The sequence below is a fragment of the Anas platyrhynchos genome, chromosome Z (assembly GCF_047663525.1).
Source record: "Anas platyrhynchos isolate ZD024472 breed Pekin duck chromosome Z, IASCAAS_PekinDuck_T2T, whole genome shotgun sequence".
Classification (NCBI taxonomy): Eukaryota; Metazoa; Chordata; class Aves; order Anseriformes; family Anatidae; genus Anas; species Anas platyrhynchos.
This window is the reverse complement of record NC_092621.1, coordinates 52,115,065-52,136,469: the sequence shown is the minus strand read 5'-3', so window position 1 is coordinate 52,136,469 and position 21,405 is coordinate 52,115,065.

Here is a 21,405-nt window from a genome sequence, read left to right as displayed (position 1 = left end):
TGTGCCAGGGCCTCACCACCCTCAGGGTAAAGATTTTCTTCTTATATCTAATGTAAACCTACCCCTCTTTTAGTTTAAGGCCCTTACTCCTTGTCCTATCACTACATTAGTTTAAGGCCCTTACTCCTTGTCCTATCAATACACCCCCTGACAAAGTGTCCCTCCCCAGCTTTCCTGTAGGCCTCCCTTAGGCACTGGAAGGCCGCTGTAAGGTCTGCCCGGAGCCTTCTCTTCTCCAGGCCCCAGCTCCTTCAGCCTGTCTTCATAGGAGAGCTGCTCCAGACCCTTCATCATCTCTGTGGCCTCCTCTGGACTTGTTCTAACAGGTCCATGTCCTTCTTGTGCTGGGGGCCCCAGAGCTGAACGCTGCGCTCCAGGTGGGGTCTCATGAGAACAGAGCAGAGGGGGGCAATCACCTCCCCAGCCCTGCTGGCCATGCTGCTTTTAGTGCAGCCAGGATACGGTTGGCTTTCTGGGATGCAAGCACACAGTGCTGGCTCTTGCAGAGCTTCTTGTCAACCAACACCCCCAGGTCCTTCTCCCCAGGGCTGCTCTCAATCCATTCTCTGCCCAGCGTCTATTTGTGCTTGGCATTGCACCAGCCCAGATGCAGGACCTTACACCTTACATTGACTCAGTCTACTGGGACTAAAAACGGTTGTTGGGTGAGCATCAGAAGGTTTGTGGCAGCACAACCTTTTCCTTTATGTAAGATAAGTACACTAGTGCTGTCAGGTGAACCCCCTCAATTGGCTGCAGTGCATCTTAGATAAGCAAATATTCAATAATGGAAAAAAAAAAAAAAAAAAAAAAAAAAAAAAAAGTAAAGATTAGTTGGAAATAATTCTGGGTCAGAATGGAAATTCACATGTTCCTCACTAAGACCTCAAATGTCAGGAGACATGCCAAAACATTTGAGGGAGAGTTTTGAGGACTAAATTTCCTGGAACTGAGGTATAAATGCTTGCCTAGCTCTTTCCATGTAGTAGCACAAAAGCTTTCCAAAATGCAGAGACAGATGTACCAAAACAACACAGCCATAAAGTAGAAATGATTCAAGTGGGACCTGTGAAGAAGTTATCACATCTTGTTCTAGAAGGCATAAGCTGAGTAGCTGCAAACACCAGAAACAGGAACAAAATCTTACCATTTTTCACTGTTCCTGGAACAGAAGACAATAGCCTTTGCCAGAAGCCAAAGGTTGAACATTGTGAGCAAATCATTCAGAATAAGAATTTCAGTGTTTTGGGGAACAAAAACTCTTTCTTTACAGAATCTGATGTGGACTGTAACTGAGGAACACAGGATTGGGAGGGAAGAAGTGAAATATAGAGGAAACTAAAGGGATGAGTAGGCAAGCTCAAAGGCAAGCTGAGGAAGTGTGCGTTAGATGAGTGGACCTGGGAGTCCAGGCTGACCATGAGCCAGCAATGGGCCCTTATGGCCAAGAAGGCCAGTGGGATCCTGGGGTGCATTAGCGAAAGTGTAGCTAGCAGGGAGGTGATCCTGCCCCTCTGCTCAGCCCTGGTGAGGCCACATCTGGAGGATTGTGTCCAGTTCTGGGCTCCCCAGTACAAGAGGGACATGGAGCTACTGGAAAGAGTCCATCAGGGGGCTACAGAGATGATGAGGGGCTGGAGCACCTGTTCTACAAGAGGCTGAGAGAGCTGAGCCTGATAGCCTGGAGAAGAAGAGTGAAAGGGAATCTGCTCAATGTATAAACACCTGAATGGAGGCTGTCAAGAAGATGGGGCCAGACTCTTTTCAGTGGTGCCCAGCAACAGGGTAAGAGGCAATGGGCACAAACTGATTTTTTATTTTATTTTATTTTATTTTATTTTATTTTATTTTATTTTATTTTTATTTTTTTTTTCTCAACATAGAAACTTGGGGGCTGGTCTCACCCAGGAGAACTGAGGCAAGGAAGGGACTGAGTACTTCTGTCTTTCCTGCAGGCATCTGGGGAATGGTTTTAAACTAAGACAAGAGATTTAGGTTGGAAATTAGGAGAAAGTTTTTCTCTCAGAGGGTGGTGAGGCACTGGCACAAGTTGCCCGGAGAGGTTGTGGATGTCCCATCCCTGGAGGCATTCAAGGCCAGGCTGGATGCAGCTCTGGGCAGCCTGCTCTAGTGGTTGGCAACCCTGCCTGGAGCAGGGGAGTTGAAATTAGATGATCCTTAAGGTCATTCTATGATTCTATGGTATGGTTCTATGATACTTCTACTTGCTAATGTAGCTGTAAGAGCCTTTCTTGCTATGTTTGACATTATTTGCTAGTTTGAGCTCTTTCTGAGCTTTCACTTTCCTGACCACAGCTCCATGTGCCGGAGCAGTATCTCTGCATTTCTTTGCAGGAGTCTTGCCTTTTCGATCTCTCTCATACTTCTCTTCCACACTGAAGCTGTCCAAGTAGCTCACTGTGTAGGAGTCTGTTTTCTTGTTATGGCTGTTCTTTTTTCTGATTAAGGGTGTGGACCCCTCTTAGGCTTTCAGGCCATCTCTGACAATCTTCCAGCACTCCTGAACTCTTCTGCCCTCCAAGAAAATCTGTCTCCCATTGCATCTCCCTTAACCCTTCTGTGAGGAAGCTAAAATCTCCCTTTCTTGATCTCAGGGTCTTTATTCTGCTACTTGTCTTCCTCAAGCCCCTTAGGACATTACACTTCACAATCTTATCGTTGCTGTAGACCAAGCTGCCAAAAAGTATTCACTATTTGTGAACAGTAGGTCCAGAAGACCAACACTCCCAGACAGTGTATGTAGTATATTGCCTTAAGACACACTATGTCCTGTACACGGAGGTGTAAATCATTTGTGCAACACTACGTTGCTTTCCCAGCAAATGTCAGGGCAGATGAAGGATTTGTATCTGCTTGCATGTACCACATGTGTGAACTGCTGATAATGAGATGAAGGATCTTCTGACAAAAGGATGTTTTCCACACAAAGAAGCACGGGAACAGAGCCTGCCCTGGATGACTGTGCAGAATTTGCTGCAAGCCTGCATGCAATTTCTTGAGTAAGATGAAATAAAAGGGCAAAGAATTCACCAAGTGTGTTTGAAAGCCTATCATTTGTAGAAAGAGGGACCCAGTCCAAAACTATAGCTGCGGGTAAGCTCTCAGGACATGGAAACGTGCAGGAAAAAATACTATTTTCACTTACAATTAAGTTAGGAGAGTAGGACTCTGAATGAAAGCTACCAGCTGAAGGAACAGAGAAGGTCTTTTAATTGCCATTTACTTTGTACAGCTGACACTGAAAGAGACAATAAAAGCTGACTGAACCTTGCCTTCTAAGCTTAGTCATAGACAGGCTGCACTGCCTCCATGACAAAGAAAGAAGCTGGGGACATCAGTACAATTTGGCTGCAAGCAAGCCTCACCTCCGTTTGACCCTCCCTACCATTTTGCTGACTTTGATGATGGCAAAGAAAGAGCCTGCAGCTGAAATGTGCTAGCAAACTCATCTTGTTCTGCAGCAGAATTGGCAATCTGGGTATTACAACCCTCCAGCTCGCAGAAACGCGAGCTGTAGGAGATTCATCTGAGCAGGAATTCTGCCAGAACAAAAGGAAACACATTGTTATGTGCACTGCAGCAACAGAGAGCTCAGGTGGAGATGTCTGCCCATTCTGAGGTGGTTAAACTCCCTGTCCCAAAGAGCTGGCCACCCAGAGCAAGCCAGCAGACTGGAGGAGTGGAGCTGGGGAGGAGCTGCCCTCTATGGGGGCCCTGAGAAGGTTTTGGATGGGCTTCTAGCTTCCAGAAGCAAACTACTATGTCAGCCACACAATTGTTTAGATTGGCAATTTTCAGCACACAGTGAATGCTTATCAGGTGGTATTTCACTTTTTTTTTTTTTTTTTTTCCCACAATTGTTAATTTTATTTACCTTGGTGGTGGACTATCAATAAAATAAATATATTGGTGAAATAAGTAATTAAGAAATTTAAAATCTTTTAGAAGTGTCCTTCAAGAATACGTATCATCTGTCTTCTTGGAACGTTACACAAGTATGCAACAATGAAGATATGCATTAAAGGAATATTATTAGCAACTGACATATTTTTATTTGTTTACTAAGTATGTGATAAGTTATGCATTCTGCATTTCTGAAAAACCTATGCCATTTTATGGGCATAGGTAAAAAAAATATTCCATACTTTGAAACAAAATTGTGTTGACACAAGCAAAAAAAAAAAAAAAGATACTGAACTTTACAGTCAGTATATTCATCCAAAACATGTTTCCATCTAGGGACAAATTGTTTTCAGGGTTGTCATTTACAGACAAATTCCCTAGAGACTTCCCTAATTAGAAAAGCTCTGAAAGAGTTAGAGTGTGAGAAGAGTAGAAAAGATAACCTTAAAAAAAAAGAAGTACTATAGCACGGTACCACTCAGACTGTCATCCTTTGAGGTGAAGTCTTACAGAATCATTCTGTCCAAGGTTGTTTGATCAACGTCTTTGGGAACTTTTATCCCTCAGAGAAGCGTCACAAAAAGTCTTTGAAAGAAGAACATTTGAATTTGTGATGCAAATGGAACTGCTTGATCAGCATCCTGTAGGACACATTGCCTAATGTGTCCTATTCCATTTTTCTTAGTGAAGTTCTTCACTAGTAAAGGTCTGTGGCGGATCACTTGATAACCGGCAGACATAAAAAGGTCTTGCTGGAACAACAAATTAAGTTGAAACTAGCATGTCTCTGCTCATCTGCAAAGCCAGTTGCCTACTTAACAGCAACGTTTGAAAAAAGAGAATTAATTAGCAATTGATCTGATCCGGTGAGAAAATAAAAGGGCAGTGTCCTGAACTATAAGTGGAAAAAAAGTACAGTACAGCCTTCTGTAATTGTGGGAATCATTACATCTCTCTGCATATTTCATAATAACGCATGCATCTTACATAATTAAACATAAAGACTGTTGAATTCACATAGAGGGATAAGTCGTTCTCCCAGGTGGTATTAAGTTAGCTAAGCACTTACTCTATAGTTTCGGTGGGTAACCATTGAGTCACTTAAATCACTTCTGAAATGACTCCACACTTTTTTAGTCAAAGTTAATCCTTAAGGTGAGATGTTTCCTCAGAAGCAAAAGAACCTTTTTATATTTTGAATGATTATTTCTGAAGCGTAATTTCATTCTCCTTTCCCAGGTGACAGCTGCTTTCCTGCCTTCACTTTGCAGAAGACAAAGCCTGTCCTGAACTTGTAGCAGATGCATCTCTAGGAACAGCTACCCCACCATCCTTGGGATTTATTTTGATTCTCACTGTCCAAGTGGGTGAAATCATTAGTGGAGTTTGCTACTTCATCTCCCTTGCCTCGTGAGCAGGACTCTAACAAGAAAGTTCTGGTGGTTTTATGAACAAAGTCTAAAATATTCTGCCAGTCTGTTTGTGTGCCCGAATCACCAATTCCCCAATTGCTGAAGAAAATTTACTATAGCAATCTGACTAATATCTTAGTCACCTGGAAACTATTTGCAATCCATATAAACAGAGAACAAGTAAAAATGACTTATCCACTAGATAGTCATTCCTAGTCAGTCTAGGTCCAGTTTAAGAAATTGGGTAAGAAAGTCAGGCAGACTCCCACTGCCAGAAAATAAAGCTTGCTGCCTGATTTATGGGGACAGTGGATTTTCACCTCTGCTATCTTCTTTATAGTGTCCCCTGTTAATGCCGAGATGACACAAAAAGATATCTGAGTACCACGAACAGACTTGTTTAAATAGCACAGCTGACTGAAAATTAAGTTTGACTCAAACCAAAACTGAAGATAAATAAACTGAAGATAACACCTTTCAGTGTTCAGATTTGAAACCAAAGAATGAGCCCATTGATGATTTAATTGGTACATGAGGAAACATACTTCAATATCTTTCTACTATAGGACTGTTATACATGCATATTACTGTGTTCAGAAGTAAAATCCTCTGTTGAAAATAAGTTCCATGGAACTGAATAAAATTTGACCCCCATCTTACATGTAACTTAATATTCCTTTGGTTAGATGTATTAAAGTAATTCTATTAAAAAGGAGAAAGAAGAAGAAAGAAGGAGAAGGAGGAGGAGAAGGAGAAGGAGAAGGAGAAGGAGAAGGAGAAGGAGAAGGAGAAGGAGAAGGAGAAGGAGAAGGAGAAGGAGAAGGAGAAGGAGAAGGAGAAGGAGAAGGAGAAGGAGAAGGAGAAGGAGAAGGAGAAGGAGAAGGAGAAGGAGAAGGAGGAATACTAATTTAGTACTCCTTGTTATCTTGACACCTATTAGAAATGTTTACTTGTCAAGAAACTGCCATAAGAGTCTTTCTGTGAAGATTAGTATCTGCAATATTTGACACAGACAGCCAGCTGTCTTTTAACATCCTGGAAATGAAAGAGCATTACAATTCAAGTGAAAATTACAATTCCTTTCCCATAACAAAGTATAGGAATTAGAATCAGCTCAAACAAACATATAATGGTGTAAATTCATTTTTTTTTAGAGCCTACATGGTCAAAATAGGCTTTCGTATCACCTTTTATATTATTATTGATGAATATAAGCAGTAGTTTTGAACTGGGTATTTGTAAGTTATTGTATTCTATATATAAACTGGGCCACCACTGGGAAATCTAATATCAGGAAGCAATATGAGTTAGAAGTTTCAAAAAGTGATTAACAGCTGCTATGTCACCTTGTCAGTATTCATAATAGCTAGAATACTGAATATATTTGGAGTATGGACATTCATTTAACAATGAACTTGAGAAATGAGACTCAAATTGAGGAATAAAACATAACTGCATATGAAAGTATATAAAACAAATTCTTCTTAAATTTATTATAAATAGAACGAAGAAGAAATTTAAAATTCCCATTTTGATAGATTTCAGGAAAAGATCCCCAACTTATAAAATCATACAAATACACTACCATCATAAGTTTCTAAATTAACAGCAGACTAAAGTTTTCTAAAATAATTCCTTTAGCATCTTTTTAATTGAATATATCAAACAAAAAAAGAATCTGTGCAGGATCTGAGAGTATGAAGAAAGATGACCTTTTCTAAAGCTTAGATGCCATCTGCTGGATGGGTAAAAAGAATGCAATGAGCCTGACACTTCTAAGTGATAATTCTGTCACATGGAAATCTGAAGATGGACTGTCCCCAGAACTGCTGGTTCCTAACAAGATAACATCAGAATTAGGAGAAAAAAAAAAAAAAAATCCTTCTTGGGACTGGGCAGCTTACTAGGGAATGGAAGAAAAATGAATACAAGAAGACGTAAAACTGCAAAGCGACATCTTGCTTCCATTCAGAGAGAGAACATCCATTTCAGGAAAGAAGAAAATGGGCACCAAATTCAATTCTTTTGAAAAAGAATTTATTTAGCAAGACTCCTTTCAAGACAGTGAATTTTGGGCCCTAAACCTAGCACTTAAGCTTTGCTTTGTGCAAGACAGCTTACTCCTTGAAGGTGAGAGACATAAAGAAGAACCTAGAGGAAAACTACAAGGACAGATGATCTAAGATTTGTGTTTTAAAGTATGGGATGATTGACAAATCAATCTTCAGAGATAAAAGATTTCTGAAGGAGTTTATGTCCTTTGAAGACAAAAAAGAAAGTGCATATTTTTTTAGTTTATTTAACTGGACTACAGTTTTCCACTCTCTGCAAATTTGGACTTTTGCACTGATGAGCTTTAAATACTTCAATGTATGCAAAAGCAATAACCCTTTCATGATTCTCCCTCTTAAAAGAAGTAAATGCAGCATCATTTGGGGAAGAAAAATGAAACAGTGCAATAAATGAGCAGTAAAATTTGGGAATTTTCCTCCTAAAGCAACAATCAGATACTTGAGGAATGTATGTTATGGCATGACCTAGCTATTTTTTCAAACCCAATAAATATTTGCATATTAGAACGGACAAAATCATCACTTATCATATTAAAATTACATTCTTACTGTAGAGGTGGCCATCATTGACTTTTACCCTTGTTTTCTGCAGGGAATGCAGACATCATTCTTCCAGCTGATCAAATTCATCTTTATTGCAGTCCTGGTTGTGGAGATCAGTGGCTCTTTTGGATTGTCCTTTGCTCTTTTTTTTTTTTTTTTCCCTAGCTGGAAATGAAGAGTGGCATCTGCCCTGCTGGAAGTCTCTGATGAGACCACAGCATTGCTTGAGCCATGGCAACCAACTGCAGGTATTCTCTGTGGCTGCTGTGCTGAACAGCTACCCCTAAAAATTGTTGTGTCCACGCAGAGGGCACATAGTCTGTCCTGTCTCCTCAGCAGGTCTAGGTAGTTTGCTGTATGTGGAGTGCATCAGATGGCCTGTGCACATGCAGAAGAGTGCAATTCACATGTACCGTCCGTGATGCCTCAGGTGGAAACATGTAAGCCCTGTCTCTTGTAAGAAGCACACTGACGAAGGTTATTGCCGGTTTTGTTCTTTTGCTTCTCCATGTAAAGTGCTAACGATCATGCACTGGTATTGCTACACTACCAGCTTCGCTCCATTTACCCTTATCCACCCACCATTGCTCCTTTGTATATGTGTGAATATCTGCGAATCCTCTTCCTCTCTCCTCTCACAGCAGCCATGCAGCAGCAGTGAGCAGAAGAAAGAATAATTTGTAACTGCTGCTACCTTCAAAAGTTTCAACTTCTGTCCCCAGTGCAGGCTCACTTGGACAACATGACCTCTCTGCTGCTTCTCACTGAAGCTGGGTTCAGCTCTGCTTGCTTTGCCTGTTTTCAAGTTTGCCTCTTATGCCTAACTTCTAAGAGTTTCTGGTCAGCTTTGTAGCTCTGAAGTCCTTCTCGTCATCTTCTCTTTCACTCAGACCAAACCAATTATCCCTTTCAGTCATTTTGCTCCCCCAATTATCTTATTTGTCTGTGACTATTGTAGCAGAAAGCATTACTGTAACCACCAATATTTGTAACCAGACATGCAAGAAGTGAATACTGCCCTAAGTCCTGGAATGGAATTGCCCTGGTTGTTCTGTCTTCTCCTTGATCTTAGAAAACACCATTTAGCCAAGAAAGTAGAGACAAACCCAGCAATACCTATCTGATTTTCCCCTTCATTGAACTTGTCTTCCGACAAACAATTAGTGGATGATTGTTATTTCTTGTTCTCAATGCTGGTGATTTAATTTGCTTCTTCAATTTAATTATTATTTTGTTTTAAAGTTAATTTTGAAGTCTGTACTTTGAAAATCTATTGAGTTCTCCCCACATAGAGAACAGAACCACACAGAGCTCAAATCAGAATTGGTACACGAGCAGTTATGTTGGGCAGGATGAACAGGCAAGCTCCCTGATTTCCACTCAGATGCCCTACCCACTGGTCTAAGCCACCTCTTTTTGCAGTGGAAAGTTTGGGGACACAGTGGTGGAAGAGAAACTGATTGTCTGAGAGTAAACAAGGAAAAACATGCTGTGAAATCCCCAGAAACTTTTTTTTCCCTCCTTTTTTTCCATATTTCATTGTAGCAGTAGTCATGTGAAATAGAGCCAAACCTGGCATCCTTGCATGTTCTGTAATCACTCTCTGCAGTACAGACAGAGCTAAAAAGCTGTAATGGGAAGGGGCATATGAATTAAATGTTACATATCCCCACTTCGGTTAGCACTAGAAAAGGCTTTACACGAGGAGTTCAGCAGTGACACAACCCTGTGCATCAGCTGAGCAGGCAATCCACTGGGCGCTTTGCTGAACTCAGGTTTGTAGCAGCACCCTAGGGCAGGAACCGATACCTGGTGTTGGCACTGGCCCCAGTGAGGGCAGGAATCCTGATGATAAGCTGAATATCAGAAACACAGTACACTAACTAAAGGTTTTACACTAAAGTGTTCAATGCTGTCTTCTCAGCCAGACTGCTGTTCATGGCTTCAGGAGGGAGGAAAGGTCCTTTTGAGCTAAGAGAGCTTGCTTTTAACTAGAGGCTGATTTTTCTTTTTTCTTTTCTTTCCTTTCTTTTTTTTTTTCCTCTCCAAGGTTGTCAGGGGGAAGGAACAATCTGTCCATCTGTTTCACATTTCAGCCTTTCACAATTCTGTAATTACTCCTTCTGCCCCAGCAGAATTGCTTGCTGAACCTTGAAATTTGGCTGGTAAGTAGTGCTCAACTGGAATGTGTACTACAGCCAGCTAAGAAGCCATACAGATCTCTTCTAAAAAATCAGAGCTGAGCATGCTTCTCAGTCACCTAATGAAGCAAGGCACACTCCCAGTGAGCCTGCTGCCCCATTAGCATTTAGACACTTGCTGTGACAGTTTACATGTGGATCTCTGTGACTGTCTTACTAAAAATGACAATTTACTAGGGACAGTAGAAGTGCAGAGCAGGGACGTGTGTGTGTGCACCCATCTAGGTGAGGGGGGTGCCTGGACACAACAGTATCATTCAGCCCAAGTCATATGAAGGGATCTAAAATCTGTGCTTCCAATCACAGCCTAGGATATACCACCTTCCATTATATTCGCATAAAAACAGTCCTGAGTACCAGGAGCCACCACAAGTTAATGGATGTTATGCTGACCCTCTTAGCACTGCAGAAACAGTATTCATGTGACTTGGTGTCATCTTAGAAATAACTAGTGAGTCTGGAGAAAATGGGGAGAAGAGCTGCAGAGAGCTCTGTAATGACAGAGCATCAATTAGCTCAGAAGTAAGTTATGAGAGAAATATTTCAGGGTCTGTTGTTCAGACCTATTTTAATGAAAATTTCCTTTAAGGACTGTGTTGCAAAAACTGGAAACACCACGCAGAAACTTTGTGGCTAGCTCAAAGTTTACAGGCAGTGTCCACATGGAAAAAAAAAACAAACAAAAAAACAAAACAAAACAAAACAAAAAAAAACTGAATTCAAGAACTGGAATAAAGTAAATAAATAAGAAATTGTACTGGATTTTTGTGGGAAGAGCTTAGTAGCAGGGGGCTGCAGGGGTGGTCTCTGTGAGCAGAGCCCAGCAGCTGCCCCATGTCAGACAAGAGCCAGCTCCAGCTACTCCAAAAGGGACCTGCTGCTGGCCAGAGATGGGTCAATAAGCGAGGTTAGTTGAGCCTCTGTGAGAGCAGATTTAAGAAAGGGAGAAACTGCTGTGCAACAGCAGCCGAGAGAGAGAGGAGTGAGAAAGCGTGAGAGAAGCAGCCCTGCAGCCCCCAGGTGAGTGCCGCAGGAGGGCAGGAGGTGCTGCAGGCAGGCAGCAGCAGTTCCCCTGCGGGCTGTGCAGGGAGAGGCCCCTGGTGGAGCAGGCTGTCCCCCTGCAGCCCATGGGTCCCCCATGGAGCAGATCTCCACGCTGCAGCCCCCCCATGGGTGGAGGAGCCCCCGCTGGAGCAGGTGGATGTGGCCTGGAGGAGGCTGCGGCCCATGGAGAGCCCCCGCAGGAGCAGGCCCCGGGCCGGAGCTGCAGCCCGTGGAGAGGAGCCCACGTGGAGCAGGGGCAGAGAGGGACCGAGAAGGAGTGGTGGAGATGAAGTGCTACAGACTGACCACAACCCCCAGTCCAGTCCCCCTGTTCCCCTGCGCTGCACGGGGGGAGGAGCTGGAAGAGCTCAGATGGGGGGAAGGAAGGTGGTTTTGGTTTCTTTCCTTTGGTTCTCACTTGTCTAGCCTGGGAGTAGTGGTAGTTAGGCAGGAAATCTTGCTGTCTCCCTATGCTGAGTCTGCTTTGCCCATCACGATCCTTGTTGAGCGATCTCCCTGTCCTTGTCTCAACCCTTGAGCCCTTTGCATCGTATTTTCTCTCCCTTTCTCTTTGAGGAGGGGGAGGGAGAGAGTGGCCGTGATGGAGCTCGGCTGCCCACCCACCGAAAAGCACTGCAGCTGCAAAGGACTGGATAAGTTTTCAGAAGCAACAAGGTGCTTAACAAGGAAATGTATAGTTTCCTTTTTCAGGTTTCCTAAATAATTGGGCTTATTTCATATTCCCAACTCGGAGGAGGAGAATTGTTGATTTCACCTTCTTTTTTCTTACTTGGAAATCAAAGGTGAACAGCTCTAAAAGGAAGGGGAACGTATCAGAAGCAAGCTTTTTTTGGCTTGTAATCCTTTCTTAAGGAAAAGATTTCTCACACACCTTCCCCAGATGTAGGGGGGCAGAGAATAATTTTGGAACTACTCCAATTCAAGTCAGCTTGGGGAGAGTGGTCCTTCTCTACTTGTTTCTGAGACATTCGCATTAGCAACAGAGAGTGTTGTGTTGCCGCTGCCAGGGGCCTACGGTGATGACTTCAGCAACAGAATTGAATGATGTCACTGTGACACCTTGGTAACAGCTGCCTCTGAGCAAGTTGAGCGAGGAGGGACAGAGAAGTGTGCTGGATGAAACCACGTGAGGACTTGTGGATCCCACGTTGAGGTGCATCGAGAGGGCCCACCCTTCCGTAAGTGTTTGGATGCTTCATTTTAGTCTTCTGTAGTTTGTGTAAAGTCCTTTCACAAGCATGAAGTTTGGTACTTGGGCTCAGTGATGTAGCTGCACAGAGTGACAGGTGCAACATGTGGCTGAGGGCCTCTGCACGTTCTCTCTTTCCCACACACGATCAAGAAAGAAGGGTAGACAAATAAGAGTGTGCTGTGGTCCTGCCATAGACCTCAAGTACTACAGCATAAACAAGAGACTTAAAAGTAGCCCATCACATGAAACTTCAGGACAGCAATGCACTTCATCAGCTGCTCTGGCCTGTTGAGTGGAGTGTCTCAGGATGGAGTGTATGAAGATGCACTCCATCTGCTTTCAGATTAGCACTTGCAGTGAGCAAGCTGCCTGGCCTTAACATTTTTCATTTCATTTTTCACCCGACTTTTGCTGGTTCTTCTTGGTCTAGAAAAAAAAAAAAAAGTGACCTCAGATCCTTTTCATTAATTCCATGTTCTTAACTTGACAGATTTGGTATTGACGTAGAAGGGACATATCTGGCCTGACTGCAACACCCATGCTCGCAGTGTGGGACAGTTCTCATAAAGGTGATTCAGGGTAGTTTCTGGAAACGAAGACATCAGATGGCAAAGGTAATCTCCACAATTTTTTTTATTTTTTTATTGTGCTAATGCAGGAAAGGCAAGTAAGAGTAAAAGTAAGAGTCCAGATAGTGTAAGAAGCAGCAGCTGTGAAGGAAACTTCCTTCTGGCTGATATGGCTCCATATCTAGTTGTGGAGGTCATAGTGCAGGTGGAAGCATGTTCTCGTCCAAATACTTAGCTCTCTGTTTTCACAACAGGTCGAGCAGCAGAATGTCTTTGAAACAACTGTGCCTATGACCAAGTTCATGCATCGTGGTAGACAAGGTAAAAGCTCTGGACAAGCAAAGGGGAGCGATGGATGGGCATGCAATACGATCACTTCAATCTTATCTCTCTAAGAAACCTTACTGAGAAAACAAAACAGAACAGAACAAATGAAACAAACAGCTAGCTTGCTGGAGACATTGTCTGGGAAACAGTGAAAACACTTGCAGACAAAAACAGATCCAAGGACTAACACTTTGAGCTTGATTCTAAACCAACATCCTCAACTCAAACTCTTGTTTATGTTCATTACAGACTGGTAGAATAACATGTCACATTGGATGACTTTGCAGCATAGATGTCAGGAATGCAGCTTGGGATCACCTGCTTCTACTTAGAGTTCAGTCTGAAGGGATGAGCAAGTAATTGTTCCTGGGCTGATGGAAATCTCTTCTAAAGTCTGTTTTCTAACACTCTTCTAGATGCTTCTCTGTCCATCGCTCTGACCTGCCAACTCTGGTGCAAGTGTGCAGTTGTGGCAAGAGGGATTTCCTCGTCCTGATTTGACCTGGTGGACACCAACTTTCCTAGTCAATTGCCGATGTTGCTGAGGAGGCAGCAGTATCAAAGCCCTTGTTGATGAAGATAGAACAAGTTTGGGGAGGCTTTGGCATTTCTGCACAATGCTGCTTCCTGACTGTGACCCAAGACGCAGATTCTGAACTAGGCAAAGTAAGCTAGAGTAAGCTGGACTGCATGTCCTGGTAATTTTCTTTTCTTTCTTTATTTTTCATTCGTCGCTTGTAAGAAAATCTAAATCTTTCAACCATTTGTTTGAAAACACAGTTTTATGGAAATGATTGTGGGTGTGCTCCTTAACCTTGTTTGGAACCTGTTTAACCTCGCTTCAGTTAGAGGAGACCTGTGCTCCAATTTATGCTTACCATGATCAAGTGGCATCCTTTTTCCTTTTGGTATTCTTGACTTTGGCGCTTCAAGTGAGGTTGAAAAGAGTTCTCAGTATGATTCTTCTTTTCCTTTGCAGTATCCCAAACTCCAGATTACATCTGATCTTCATCTCTGATCTGAAAAGCTTCGCAGGCCAAAAGAGAATTGAGATGAGGAGTGAAATACAGAATGCTGGTGAATCTTTCCAGTTCCCACCCGTAAGTTTTGTGAGAGAAGCAGGTGCGTTGCTGTAGTGGTAGGAAGTCAATAAGATAACGATCATGCCCTTGAAGGCGAGTAATGGTATAAAGATGAAGAATGCAAGGCCCTGGTTAAAGACAGTCTTTAGGCTGCTTCTGGATCAGCAGTTTGTTTGGTTCTTGCACAGCCTCATCTCCACTTGCTTAGAAGCTGTGAAGATGGGAAGAACGCTTGGTGTTTTTCATCCACTCTCAACCTCATCTCCATTTCCTCCGAAGCTGTGAATATTGGAAGTACACTTGGTTCTTCCAATGATGTGAAGAGCCAAGTGTCTTGGGTCTTCCATCAACTCAGAGATATCAAGAGAATAAGGCATTTGCTTGATAGGACAGTACTTAATGTAGGTATTTATGAAGTGAAGAAGAACACTGAAACCAGCCGAAGCCGTATCAGACATGGTAAGGCCATGCTTCTGTTAGGAAGTAATTCAGAGTGCTTCCATGGTGTACTTTGGACAGATGAACTCTGGTCCTCTGGACTAAGCACCCCCAAGGGACAATTCTCTGAAAAATCTCTCGGAATGATCTGTCCTTATCTCTTACACTGTAGTCTCCATGAGGAAAGGATAAATATTCATTGCCCATGTGGAAAGGAGCTCCTCATGTAGTTGTTTCTAAGCAAAATCTCCTTCTTGTGTTCTGTTGACAGAAACCACTTGGCGAGCCAAGCCAAATCACCGAAAATGGAAGTAGTGGAACTACTTCCAAACCGTGCTGCTGCTTCTAAACCAAACTGCAGCGTAGGTGGGGACAGAGCAAGGGGACACAACCCAGCCAGGGCGAAATTGAAAGTCACCTGTCTGAGCCGCTGAAGGAAGGAAGTCAGCGCTTCCCAGTTTGAGACTGTTCCCTGACTGGTCCCACAGCAGCTGGAACGCTTCCGATTGCTGCTGATGGATTCCCATGGATCAGCCAGTGACACAAGCTGCCAGAGCGACTGAAGCGATGTGGAGTTACGCTTCTCCCCCTTCTGCGTTCAGATCCGTGAAAGGAAGCAGAAGAGGGGAGAAGAAGAGGGGAGAAGAGAAGAGAGGGGGAAAGAAAAGGACAAGAAGGGAGGGAAGGGGAGGGAAGGGGAGGGAAGGGGAGGGAAGGGGAGGGAATGGGAGGGGAGGGCAGGGCAGGGCAGGGGCATGTAGGGCATTGTAGGGGAGAGTAGGCTAGTGTAGGATAGTGTTGGGATAGTGTAGGATAGTGAGGGGAGTGTAGGGGAGGGGAGTGCAGGGGAGGATAGTGTAGGGAGGGGAGTGCAGGGGAGGGGAGTGCAGGGGAGATGAGCATAGAGGAGGGGAGTGCAGGGGAGTGTAGTGTAGGGGGGGTTGGGGGAGTGTAGTGTAGGGGAATGTAGGGGAGGGGAGTTTAGGGGAGTGTAGGGGAGGGGAGTCTAGGGAAGGGGAGTGTAGGGGAGTGTAGGGGAGGGGAGTGTAGCGGAGGATAGTGTAGGGAGGGGAGTGTAGAGGAGGGAAGTGTAGAGGAGCATAGGGGAGTGGAGTGGAGTGGTGTGGAGTGGAGTGTAGGGGAGTTTAGAGGAGTGGAGGGGAGGGGAGTTTAGGGGAATGGAGGGGAGGGGAGTTTAGGGGAGGGGAGTCTAGGGAAGGGGAGTGTAGGGGAGTTTAGGGGAGGGGAGGGGAGTTTAGGGGAGAGGAGGGGAGTTTAGGGGAGGGGAGTTTAGGGGAGTTTAAGGGAGGGGAGGGGAGTTTAGGGGAGGGGAGTTTAGGGGAGTTTAGGGGAGGGGAGGGGAGTTTAGGGGAGGGGAGGGGAGGAGAGTTTAGGGGAGGGGAGGGGAGTTTAGGGGAGTTTAGGGGAGGGGAGGGGAGTTTAGGTGAGGGGAGTTTAGGGGACGGGAGTTTAGGGGACGGGAGTTTAGGGGAGGGGAGGGGAGTTTAGGGGAGTTTAGGGGAGTTTAGGGGAGTTTAGGGGAGGGGAGTTTAGGGGAGGGGAGTTTAGGGGAGTTTAGGGGAGTTTAGGGGAGGGGAGGGGAGGGGAGGGGAGGGGAGGGGAGGGGAGGGGAGGGGAGGGGAGGGAGGGGGTGGGTATTGGTGGGAAGTAAAGAATGGGCCAGGGAGGGAATGGGAGGGGATGGGAGTGCTACCCTAAATAAAATGGCCAAATAAGTGACATTTTGGATCTGGAGCCAAATATGTATGTTGCCATTCATTCCACAACGCGATTCATCACTGCAATCTGCGTTTTGCACAGTGCCATTAAGGGTTTGGCATGCACAGAGGTGACTGAGTGTTTTCAGAACTAACTTTCCTTCCTAACTGATTTGAGACTTTTGCTGGTGTTAGAAATGGCTCAGTCTTCCCAATAGGGCAGGAATCAAAGTTTACAATGTATGAACGGAACGCATTTCCCTTCAAGCTCTCTATTGACACGAATTGCTAAAACCTTCCTCACACTGGAATGCAAAAGATCAGGTGATTGGTTAACGTAGGGTTGGCAGCTGAGCAGGGGAAACATCTTCAAAACTTCCAAATATTTCCCCTATGCAGAAGTCCAACTCCTTCTTCTCTGCTCTCTGGTTGTGAAAGTTTCTGTCACCTGCTCAGGAAGCAGAAGCAGTCAAATGGGATTTCGAGGGATCCAGCTACAGCATCAGTGCCAGTTAGAGGAAGCAATCAATTCCCAGGTAGTCCAGGGTTTGAAGAGAGTTTAAGCAGCTTTCCAAGGAACATGTCCAAGTGCAAAGCAACCAATTGATCTGACTCTCCAGTGAAAGAAAAGGAAGTGCAGAGCAGCAAATGCTTGAGAGAGGGAAACCTTTTTGAAGCACAGCCATTTGGGGCCGAGACCTGTTAATGTGCTAGGCAGTCCCAGGAAGCGTCAAAGTGTGAGCCGTGCTCTCCATCCAGCACTGGCGTCCTGCACTTTCTGGAGGTTCTTTATTCTGTAATCAGAATTCCAACAAGCTCCTCAACAGCATACAGATCCAAAACCCACAGACCCAGATCAAACAGCCTCCCATCTGGTTGTATCATTGTCAGGCATGCATTCTTTTCTAGTAACTGGTCCTTTCTTCCTTAGTTCAGATCAAACACAAATAACAAAATTCAGATGACTCCTAAACTCTCCAGACAGCTCTGGTGTTGCTGTAGGATGGAATACAATTGTTTTCCTTACAACCCCCCAGTTATTTCCATGTCTGTTCTGGACCTTGGGATCTCTTTTGGGAGCTACATTACGCAGAGAACTACAACAAGGCTGAGATCACCGCTGCCTCAATGTAATGCAAAGGTGAAGGCCTTTAGGACAGCCAGTTTGGAAATGAATGCAGCCCCATCTTGTCAGCATCAGAGCAGAGCCAGCTCCAGATGGCTCCAAAAAGGAGCTGCTGCTGGCCAGAGCCGAGGCAGGGAGTGCTGCTGGGTGGGCTTCGGGGGAGCAGATTTAAGGAAGGGGGGAAAATACTGCTGTGCAACAGCAGCCGGGAGAGAGAGGATTGTGAAAGCGTGAGAGAAGCAGCCCTGCAGCTCCCAAGAGAAGGGCCGCAGGAGGGCAGGAGGTGCTGCAGGCAGGCAGCAGCAGTTCCCCTGCGGGCTGTGCAGGGAGAGGCCCCTGGTGGAGCAGGCTGTCCCCCTGCAGCCCATGGGTCCCCCATGGAGCAGATCTCCACGCTGCAGCCCCCCCATGGGTGGAGGAGCCCCCGCTGGAGCAGGTGGATGTGGCCTGGAGGAGGCTGCGGCCCATGGAGAGCCCCCGCAGGAGCAGGCCCCGGGCCGGAGCTGCAGCCCGTGGAGAGGAGCCCCCGCAGGAGCAGGGGGTCTGGGGGGAGCTGCCCCCACCCGTGGGGGACCCGTGCTGGAGCAGTTTGCTCCTGGGGGATGGATGCATGGACCCCGTGGGACGGAGCCGTGTGGGAGCAGTGCTTGGAGAGTTGCTGCCTGTGGGCAGCCCCCACAGTCTCTGTTGGGGAAGGAGGGACCCCACGGGGAGCAGGGGCAGGGAGGGACCATGAAGGCGCAGAGGAGGCAAAGAGTCAGGGACTGACCACAGCCCCCATTCACCCGCACTGCTTAGGGGGGAGGAGGAAGAAGAGGGTGGGTGTTAGGCAGGTGTTTTTAGTTTGTTTCTCACTTCTCTCGATTGTTAGTAATACATAATGAATTTCTTCAGTCTCCCTGTGCTGAGTCTGTTTTGCCCATGACAATAACTGCTGAGTGATCTCTGTGTGTCAGAGCTCTGAGATCTCCGAGTTATCTCAACCCCTGAGTCCTTTTCATCATATTTTCTCCCCTGTTCCCTCTGAGAAGGGGGAGTGAGAGAGCAGTTGTGGTGGAGCTCAGCTGCCCAGCGGAAACCACCACAAAAGGCATGAATTGTGAATGAGGTTTTGTGTGAGGTACAGTTCAAGTCCAAGGAAGATTAAATCAATTTTGAGCAGGTGTGGGAAAGGACAACTAATCAGAGGAATGAAGGCAAAACTACAAAAGTTCAGCATATTTGGAATCACAAAATGAAAGGCAAGAGAAGTGGTATGCTTACATCTCTAAGTACTTAGTGTATTTACATGTACTCACTGTTCATGAATACTGTATGAATGCCGAAATGCTGGAAGGCCACGCTAGCCCAACAGCCAGTGGGTTTAAATTGATCAGAATACCTTCATGTGTAAGACAGGAAGAGAGTTTCTGACTGAACGTATTTTATTGCTTGAACAATAATGACAAACTGTACAAACCAAAATCCAACCAATGAACCAAACTTCAGAACACCCCACCTTACTTTGTTTTCTGATGTTTTAAGGGAGTATGTTTGACCCCTGTTGACCCCTGAGAAAGGTTCTCCAGGTACTGCCTTCTTATATTCCCCGTTGCTAAGTTTGAGCTAGAACACCTGTGCTGGACACAGAAGTACAATATTGCTGGCATGACTTGCTCTCCAGTCACTGACATTAGTTCTCCTGGCAATCTTCAACCTGCCTGGCATCTGCAGCAACAGAAAATCTATCAGGGTGATTTTTGGAGAGAGTAGGGGTGACAGACGCTGGATCCACCAACCTGGGGTGATGCCATCTTGGATCTGTAACTCATGAGCATGGAGGAACTGGTCAGACTTGTGATTGTCAACAGCAGCTTTGACTGTAGTAACCCTAGTACAGAGGAATTCAAGATCCTGTAGAGGGTGAGGAAGGTGAGTTGCAAGAGTAGCAAAACACTCCCTGTGCCTCAGGAAGGACAGCTTTGGCTTTTTCAGGTAAGAGGTAGCTGTGGAACAGCTCTAGGGGAGCCAGCTCTGAAGGATAAAGATCAAAAGGACTATCATGACTTGGATCTTCTCCAACAAGAACAGGGCATCCTGATGCTCAGGAAAACAAATGAACAAACGAATGTATCAGAGGGCTGGTATGGCTAAACTGGGAACCCAAGGTAGGGCGTTATTTGCTCCAACAGCAAAACTTAAGCCATACAAATCCCTTGGCACCGATGGAACGTGTCTGATGGTGCCGAGTGGGCTGCCTGGTATCACTGTGAGGCCATTCATCTTTGGAAGGTTGTGAAGCGTGGGGGAGGAACCGAAGACCAGAGATGGCCAAGTGTTGCACCCATTTTTAAAGGCTAGGGGATGATCTGTGGAGCTGTATGGCACTCATCTTCACTTTTGTCCTTGGCAGCCATATACTGATACGGTAATTTTAATGCCTTTGTTTTATTATGTGCCCATTACTTCTAGGTTACTAAGGAAAGCCTCCTGGTCCCCGTGGACCAGCTTGTTTCACCAGCTTCTGGAGGACCTTTCTAGTGTAGATGATGTGGCCTCTTGCTGGGTGGTAATGAGGCTCTGCTGCTGGTCCTTCTGCCTGCGACAGGGCCTCACAGGGGTAGGTTCACTGCACTGGCTGGAAGTGGAGGGGACATGGCTGGGATCCTCAGGAAGGCATTTGAGAAGCTGGTGAGGAGCTCCCGTGTGCTGGACACAACAAAGCTGCTGGACGGCTCCACTCCAGGGGCAGGATTCCCTTCCAGGGAAGCAGCAGAGCTGCCCTCCTGTCTCCTAGCAGCATGGCTGTGCAGCACATGGTGCGCCTTCTCATTGCACTGCTCCACGGCAATGGTAATAAGCCAGCGAACAAAACCTGCTGTGTGCCTTTGCAAACAAGGCTGCAGCAGCTGCATGTGGTGCTCCTCAGACAGACCAAAGAAGCTCAAGTTAAACACAAGGCTCTCAACCCCAGATGCTTCCTGGTGATTATCCCCAAACATCTGCCCCAGCTCCTGGTGCGGCCAGGATAGCAGGGGCTAAAATAAAGATGGGTGCTCCCTGAAGACGGATGCAAAGATGTGGGACTGGAGACCACCCACAAGAGCCCTGGGCAGCAGGCTTGCAGCCTCTGCTTGTAGTGCTGTAGCTTGACAGTGGATGAAAACACTCTGTCTAAGGTGGGCGCTGAGCGGTGCCTCCGCAGGTGGTGGGATGACGAGCTCCTTGAAGCTGTTGTCCGCCCGCACCAAGTGCACGATGGAGCTCACCCTGCGCTTGCAGAGGGGGCACTCGGGCTTGCTCTCAGCCCACCGCTGGATGCAGGCGAAGCAGAAGCGGTGGAGGCATGGCAGCACGTAGCTGGTGTTCACCCGGCTGTCCAGACAGATGGGACAGCGGGCGTCCAGCTCCGTGGCCATGCTCTCCACCTGCTGAGGTGAGCTGGGGAGAAGTGGCGATGACGAGCCGCTCCCTCTCACCGGCGCTGCAGCAGCAGGACTCACGCTGCAAAAGGCAGACAAGAGGCCATGGGCATGGGCCGAGCCGGGGCCGGCTGCAAGAGTTGTGCAGCTCCCTCAAGGAGGAAACCCTTCCAGCTGCCCAGGGCCCAGGGCCCGGGACAAGATGTCCCCAGCGCGCTCACCTCTGCTGCTCTGAGCGCTCGTCCTGGGTCTCCCGACGGCCCGAACGACGCAGGGCCGCCGAAGAAGCTCCGATGGCTCTGGGAAGGGCACTGAGAGCTACTGCAGCATTAATC